The 8,405-nt window shown below is 32.8% G+C and overlaps 1 non-coding gene across 1 annotated transcript; it reads left to right on the top strand.

The window, feature by feature from the left end:
- Positions 1–6,242: 6,242 nt before the first annotated feature.
- LOC139869769 (small nucleolar RNA R71) lies at positions 6,243–6,349 on the top strand. The gene has a single exon (XR_011766349.1). It is a non-coding gene; the product is annotated as a small nucleolar RNA R71 (small nucleolar RNA).
- The last annotated feature ends 2,056 nt before the right edge of the window (positions 6,350–8,405 follow it).

The raw sequence follows: 8,405 nt of genomic DNA, 5'->3' as shown, positions 1-8,405 counted from the left end.
TTCGACAAAATTTTAAAATTTGTCTTTTTGTAGCGATTGTTTTAAAAGCTAAGATTTTTGGGTTTTTTAATGTTTTTGACATACTTTAATTCAATAAGATTAAAAATAATGATAATAAAAGTTCTCATCCCTCCCTCGGGTAAAGCAATTTCGGTTCAACGACCTAGTCTTCAACTTACGACGAATTTTAAAAATCATATTTTTAACTTAATGAGATAAAGTAAATTTTTGTTTTTAAATTCACACAATTTAAATATAAAATTCAAAATTAATATTAAAAATTCACACCAAACTTAAAATTTGAAATGCATAAAATTAAAAATTCATATTTTAAAAATTAAAAATTCACACCAAACTTAATTTAAAAATTCATATTATAAATTCACACCAAACTTATATTAATTTTTCAAATATTTACAATTTTAAATATATTGTTTTTACAAAGTTTACAATATTAATTTAAGATTTATATATTAATTTTAAAAACATGGTAAAAATAAAATTAAAAATCTTTTTGGCTTTTTATCCCACTTTAATCAATCAAATATTATCAAAAATATGTGCCCCTCTTTTCGGTAAAGTAATTTCGGTTCCAAGACCTAATTTAACTCATGACGAATTTTTGAAATATTTTGGGTTGATTGATTAAAGATATTTATACCTTAAGAATAAACGTTAAATTTCGCAGTGATGTAATAAATTTTTGAATGATATCAATAATTTCGGTCGCCAAAACTAATTTTATTCAATACCAATTTAATACTTTATAGCGAACAAATTAGCGTTTATTATCAAAAGGTTAAAAATAAAAATAAAAAAAAATAAAAACTGTACAGACATACCTTTGAAATAGATTTCTTAGTTATACGATCTATCCCATTCATAAGATAGTCGGTTTAATTGGTTTTTCATGGCTACATAGGCGTAACCTCGAGCATTCAGTGTCTTTTCTTCTAAACATATGAACGGTCCGTCTCTGCATAAAGTAACAAATTCGGTGTTTGAATAGGTTTGATTATTTGAACATTTACCTCCATGTGACCATTTTCCGCATTTGTGACATCTTTCTAGGTGTCGTGCTCTTCTTTTCGCTGCGGATTTTGATTTTCCTTTACCAAATTGTAACTTATTATCTTCGCATCTGGATTCTTTTCTAACTCCGTCCAATCTTTCTCTGATTACTGATACTATTTCACTCGGAAGTGTGTCATTATTACGTTTAGTGATCAAAGCATGTAGCATTAGACCATGGTTTAGTTCACAGGCAGTCTTCATTTTGTAAAAACCTAAAAAAATAAAAATTCAGAATGGGGGGAGAAGACTAGTTCTTTAGGGTCTGCTAGGGAAAGACCATTCGGGTTCCATTTTCGAGAATTACACGAAAACAGACAATCTAACTCTAACAGAAATACATATTATCCTTTAAAGACTTGATTCTCCCCACACTTAGTTAACTGTGGTGTCGAAATTGTGATTAACTTCGTTGTCGACTTCCATCGGACCATGTATGTAATGTTTAACTCTGTGACCATTAACTTTAAATTCAATCCCATTTGAATTTATTAATTCTATCGTTCCGTATGGGAAAACTCTTTTGACTATGAATGGTTCAGACCATCTTGATTTCAATTTTCCAGGAAATAGCTTGAATCGTGAATTGAAAAGAAGAACTCTGTCTTCTTCTTTAAATTCTTTTGAACTTCTGATTCTTTTATCATGCCATTTCTTCGTTCTTTCTTTATAGATTAACGAATTATCGTATGCTTCATGTCTTAATTCTTCTAATTCGTTTAGTTGACTTAATCGTAGACGTCCGGCTTCATGTAAATCAAGATTACATGTCTTCAAAGCCCAAAATGCTTTGTGTTCAATTTCTACTGGAAGATGACATGCTTTTCCATAAACAAGTCTAAAAGGTGTGGTTCCAATTGGAGTTTTGTAGGCTGTTCTAAAAGCCCAGAGTGCATCCTCCAATTTAATGGACCATTCCTTCGGATTTGATCCTACGGTTTTCTCTAGAATACGATTTAAAGCTTGGTTGGTATTTTCAACTTGTCCACTTGTTTGTGGATGATATGCGGTGGAGATTTTATGAGTTACTCCATATCTTTTAAGAACTTTTTCAAGTTGATTATTACAGAAATGAGTACCCCGATCACTTATTAAAGCTTTCGGTGTTCCAAACCTTGCAAAAAGATGTTTTAAAAAATTGACTACAACTCGTGCATCGTTAGTTGAGAGAGCTTGTGCTTCCTCCCATTTAGATACATAATCAATGGCTACGAGAATATAGAGATTATTATGAGATTTTGGAAATAGACCCATAAAGTCAATACCCCAAATGTCAAATACTTCACTTAGTTGGATGACATTTTGTGGCATTTCATTACGTTGACTTATTTTTCCGGCCCTTTGACATGCATCACAGGATTTGCAAAGAAGGTGTGCGTCTTTGTAAATTGTAGGCCAATAGAATCCAGCATCATAAACTTTTCTTGCTGTTAGTTGAGGCCCATAATGTCCTCCTGTTGGTCCTGTGTGATAATGGTTTAAAATTTTACTAGCTTCATCTCCAAATACACATCGGCGTATTATTCCATCTGGACAACTTTTAAATAGGTGTGGATCTTCCCAAAAATAGTGTTTTATATCACTGAAGAATTTCTTTCGTTTTTGGTACGATAATCCTTTTTCAAGGAATCCACAAACTAAGTAGTTTGCATAGTCTGCAAACCATGGGATTTCATTATAATCTATCTTCAATAGATATTCATCAGGAAAGTTGTCTTGTATGGCCGATTCATTTAAAACTTCTAATTCTGGATTTTCAAGACGAGAAAGATGATCAGCGGCGAGATTTTCTGCTCCTCTTTTATCTCGAATTTCAATATCAAACTCTTGTAAGAGTAAGATCCAACGGATTAATCTTGGTTTAGCATCTTGTTTTGAAAATAGGTATCTAAGAGCAGAATGGTCGGTATAGACCACCGTTTTTGCTAGAACGAGATATGAACGAAATTTGTCAAAAGCAAAGACAATAGCAAGGAGTTCTTTTTCAGTAGGTGTATAGTTCGTTTGTGCTCCTTGTAACGTCTTACTAGCATAATATATAGGTTGAAATCGTTTTTCAATCCTTTGTCCTAAAACGGCTCCCATTGCAAAATCACTTGCATCGCACATTAGTTCAAATGGTAGATTCCAATTTGGTGTTATCATGATCGGCGCATTAGTGAGTTTCTCTTTAAGAATATTAAAAGATTTGATACACTCATCTGAAAAGATGAATGGAGCATCCTTTTCTAGGAGTTTATTAATAGGAGTGGCAATTTTAGAAAAATCTTTTATGAAACGTCGGTAAAAACCGGCATGCCCTAGAAAACTCCTAAATCCTCTAACATTGGTGGGATGTGGAAGTTTAGCAATTACATCTACCTTAGCTCTATCAACTTCAATTCCTTCTTTTGAAATTTTATGACCAAGAACGATGCCATCTTTAACCATGAAATGGCATTTGTCCCAATTAAGTACTAGATTTGATTGTTCGCATCTAATAAGCATTCGTTCCAGATTAACTAGACATGATTCAAATGTATCACCGAAGACTGAAAAGTCATCCATGAAAACTTCCATGCATTCTTCTATCATGTCGTGAAAAATCGCCATCATGCACCTTTGAAAGGTTGCAGGGGATGTTGCAAAGTCCAAATGGCATGCGTTTGTAAGCAAAAGTACCATAAGGGCACGTGAACGTGGTTTTCTCTTGGTCCTCGGGTGCTATTGGAATTTGAAAATATCCGGAAAATCCATCTAGAAAACAATAGTAACTATTTCCGGCTAATCTTTTCAACATTTGATCAATGAAAGGTAAGGAAAAGTGATCTTTTCTGTTGGCGTCATTTAATTTTCTATAATCAATACACACACGCCATCCTGTTACAGTCCTAGTAGGAGTAAGCTCATTTTTTTCATTTGTAATGACAGTCATGCCACCCTTCTTAGGCACGCATTAAACTGGGCTTACCCATGGACTATCAGAAATTGGATAAATTAGACCTGCATCTAGCAGTTTAATAATCTCTTTCTTAACTACATCTTGCATATTAGGATTTAGTCTTCGTTGGAGTTGCACATACGTTTTATGACCTTCTTCCATAAGGATTTTATGTGTGCAATACGAAGGACTTATTCCTTTAATATCATGAATCTTCCATGCAATGGCTGGTTTATGAGCTTTCAACACAGAAATGAGTTGTGATTTCTCATTTTCAGTAAGAGAAGACGATATTATTACAGGTAATTCAAATTCACCATGTAAATAAGCGTATTCCAAATGGTTTGGAAGTGGCTTTAACTCTAATTTCGGAGGTTCTTCTATCGATGATTTGTATCGATATCTGTCTTCTTCTTTTAGCATTTGAATTTCTTCTATTGTTGGTTCATATCCATTAGCTATAAGTGTAGCTAACATTTCAGCTTCATCAATTGGTTCATTACCTTCTCCTAAAGAACATTCTCCTGTTCCTTGTAATTCTGGAAATTCTTCTAATAATTCTGCATGTGCATCTATAGTTTGAATATAATAACATGTATCATCTGCAGATTGTGGTTGTTGCATTGCTCTATCAACTGAAAAGGTAACACTCTCATCCTCTATACTTAGGGTCAGTTTCTTACCGAACACGTCTATCATTGCTTTAGCCGTGTTTAAGAATGGTCTTCCTAATATGAGAGGAACTTGAGAATCTTCTTCCATGTCCAGAGCAACAAAATCTACTAGAAATACTAAAGTACCAACTTTAACTAGCATGTTCTCCATTATCCCTCTAGGATATTTTATTGATCTATCGGCTAGTTGTATGCTTATTCTAGTTGGTTTTAATTCTCCAAGGTCTAGTTTAGCGTATAGTGAATATGGCATTAGATTTATACTAGCACCTAAGTCTGCCAATGCTTCTATTGAACTAAGACTACCCAGAAAACATGGAATTGTGAAACTTCCTGGATCAGATAGTTTTTCTGGTATCTTATTCAACAGCACTGCTGAACAATTAGCATTCATAGTAACAGCTGAGAGTTCTTCCATTTTCTTTCTATTTGAGATTAGATCTTTCAAGAATTTAGCATATCTAGGCATTCCTGAAATCACATCAATGAAAGGAAGATTTACATTTATCTGTTTAAACATATTCAAGAATTTGGATTGCTCGGCTTCAAGTTTCTCTTTCTTCATTTTACTCGGGTAAGGAAGTGGTGGTTGGTATGGTTTAACATAAGGTTTAGCCTTAACTGTTTTATCTTCATTAACCTTTTCAACTACCGGTTCTTTTTCCTTATCTTGATTAGGTTGTGGTTCTTGTGGAGTAGGAATAGCTTCATCAGAAGTTACAGGTATTTCAGGTGGTTTAAGCGTTGTACCACTTCTTGTGGTAATGGCTTTAGCTGTTTCATTCCGGGGGTTAGCATTTGTATCACTAGGTAGACTTCCCGGTTTTCTTTCACCTATTAACCTTGCTAGGTTACTTACTTCTTGTTCCAGATTTTGAATAGAAGCTTGTTGATTTCTAAATGCTTGAGCATTTTGTTCATTAGTTTGTTTCTGAGATGTGAAAAACTGCGTTTGAGTTTCAACTAGCTTCGTCATCATATCTTCTAAATTCGGCTTTTTATCATCGATTTGTTGTGGTGGTTTGTTTTGAAAATTAGGTCTTTGCTGATTGTAAGTATTATTGGATACTTGTTGATTGCTAGGACCTTATTGATTGTTGTATGGAATATTTCGGTTATAATTCTGGTTTTGATTGTAAATAGGTTTTGGCGGTTGATAATTATTCTGATAATTATTTCCAGGTCTTTGGTTTATGTATGAAATATTCTCTCTTTGTTCTATTGTTAATTCAATACGGAGACAATCTTTTGTCAAATGTGGTCCTCCACACTGCTCACAACTAATTCGTATTGAGTGAATATCTTTAGTCATCTTTTCCATTCGTCTCTCCACAGCATCTATCTTTGCGGAAATGGAATCTAAGTCATGGCTAGAATTGGCTCTAGCTGCTTTAGATGATCTAACGATATCTTTTTCTTGGTGCCACTCATGTGAGTGGGAAGCAGTGTTATCAATAATTTTGTAAGCATCAGTTTCGGTTTTCTTCATAATAGAACCACCAGCTGCTATATCTATGTCTTTCCTTGTAGTGATGTCGCATCCTTGGTAGAATATTTGTACTATTTGACAGGTGTCTAAACCATGTTGCGGACATCCTCTTAATAACTTTTCAAATCTTGTCCATGCCTCATATAGAGTTTCATTTGGCTTCTGTGTAAACGTAACAATTTCTGCTTGAAGTCTTACGGCTTTAGATGCAGGAAAAAATTGTTTAAGAAATTTTTCAACTAAAACGTCCCATGTATCAATCGCCCCTTCAGGTAACGATTCCAACCAATCTTTGACTTCTCCCTTTAAAGTCCAGGGAAATAACATGAGATATATCTGTTCATCCTCCACTTCTCTTATTTTAAATAGTGTGCAGATCCTATTAAAGGTACGTAGATGTTCATTTGGATCTTCCTTCGACGCACCACTAAATTGGCATTGATTAGTCACCATGTGTAGAATTTGGCCTTTGATTTCATAATCTGGCGCATTAATGTCTGGATGAGTAATTGCGTGACCTTGGCCAGTGCGTTTAGCTCTCATTCGGTCTTCCATACTTAAAGGTTCCAGATTCTCCATAATTGAATTTGTTGAATCGAAATCACTAGAGGATTCTGATTTAATGGTTCGTTCCTCAACAATCTCTGTTTGAATGATTGGTGGTTCCGGAGGAAAATTTAATGGTTCAGGATCTACGAATCGTTCCTGAATATTCTCCGGATTCTCAATTGTGAGGTCGGGTTCAAAAAATGGATTATCGAAAATTTGAACTGGAGTACTTGGTCGACTGGATGACGATTCTAAAGAAAAATCAACGACGGTAATATTTGCTAAATGTCTTGATCTAGTTACAGGTGGTGAACGTACAAAAGGTGGTGAACGTCTTGCTCGGTGCATTCACTGAATATCCTATTAGTTTTTAAAAGGAAAGAAAAATTATAATAAGTTATCCAATCAATAGACTTTTCTGATTTTGCCCACGTTTCGAATAGCCAAAAGATGCAGCAGAGGGGCAGGATTCGTTTGGTCTCAATATAATTGAGGACTGTTTGGCTCCAATAACCCGGTCCACGTATAAATCCAACTATTACTACGAACCAGAAAATTTTGATGTCTATCAATTTAACCACTTAAAATAAATTTTCGTAATTTTAAGAAATTTAGATAAGAAGTAGAATAAAAATCTATGTCCTAAAAACTAGAATAGCGAGAAATAAGAAAGCAAAAGAGTTCGTTGAAAAAAGATCGAAAAAGAAAAATAAGAAAGAAAGATAAAAGGCGACGGAAAAATAAAAGAAACTTATGAAACTTAAAAACACTTGACTAACCCAACCTTATCACTACAACTAACTTAAAATTATAATCGCAAATTGAGATTACTAATTGGAATGATAATTGATACATAGGTAAAAGGTGTCTAAAAATATTAAAGCTTACAGGAAAAACTATATCCCAAATGGAAATAACTTAAAAAGAAACTAAAACTTAAAAAGGCGTCGCAAAATTCTAAAGTACCTAAATCTTAGTCTAAAGAAAAACACTTAAGGAATTTTACGGCAAAGCCTAAAAATCTAGAAGTAAAAATAACTATGGCAAAAACTAAGTTTAAAACTAAATATGAGCTAAAAATATAAATATTACGCTAAAACGATTAAAAAGGGACAAAATATAAAAATATACAAAAAGTTGTAAAAATTACAATTTTTATAAAAATATTATTTTTATATTATTTATTTTATAAAACTATTAATTTTACAATTTAATTAAACTAAATAATACAAATTAAATAAATAAAACTAAATTAATTTATTAATTAACTAATAAACCCTAATTAGGGTTTTAATAATAATAATAATTAAAATATACTACGTAATTAATGCAGTTGCAGTCTGGCGTGTCAGATGGGCTCATGCGATCGCATGAGTCCTAAACAATCCGGCCATGCGATCGCATGGGCTAGGGTTTCGGGCCACAGAGTGGGCTGCTACAGTACCGGACTCGAGTTTTATTTTTTTATTTTTTTTTACTGTAAAATATAAAATAAATTTATTAATTAAATAAAACTTATATTTTTACAAACTAAAAGAAATAGAAATAAAGAAACTTTATAAAACTTAAATATTTACCAAACTCTAAAAAAAAAAATATTTATATTTTTGTTTTTCTTTTAATATTTTTGAATATTTAAAACTTGTTTTTACAAAAGCGTACTAAAAATAAAAATCTTTTTTTTTTCTATATGTATTAGCGT

Source organism: Rutidosis leptorrhynchoides, chromosome 9 (genome assembly GCF_046630445.1).
Source record: "Rutidosis leptorrhynchoides isolate AG116_Rl617_1_P2 chromosome 9, CSIRO_AGI_Rlap_v1, whole genome shotgun sequence".
NCBI lineage: Eukaryota > Viridiplantae > Streptophyta > Magnoliopsida > Asterales > Asteraceae > Rutidosis > Rutidosis leptorrhynchoides.
The sequence above is the reverse complement of the archived record's forward strand: the minus strand, read 5'-3'. Positions and strand labels throughout refer to the sequence as shown.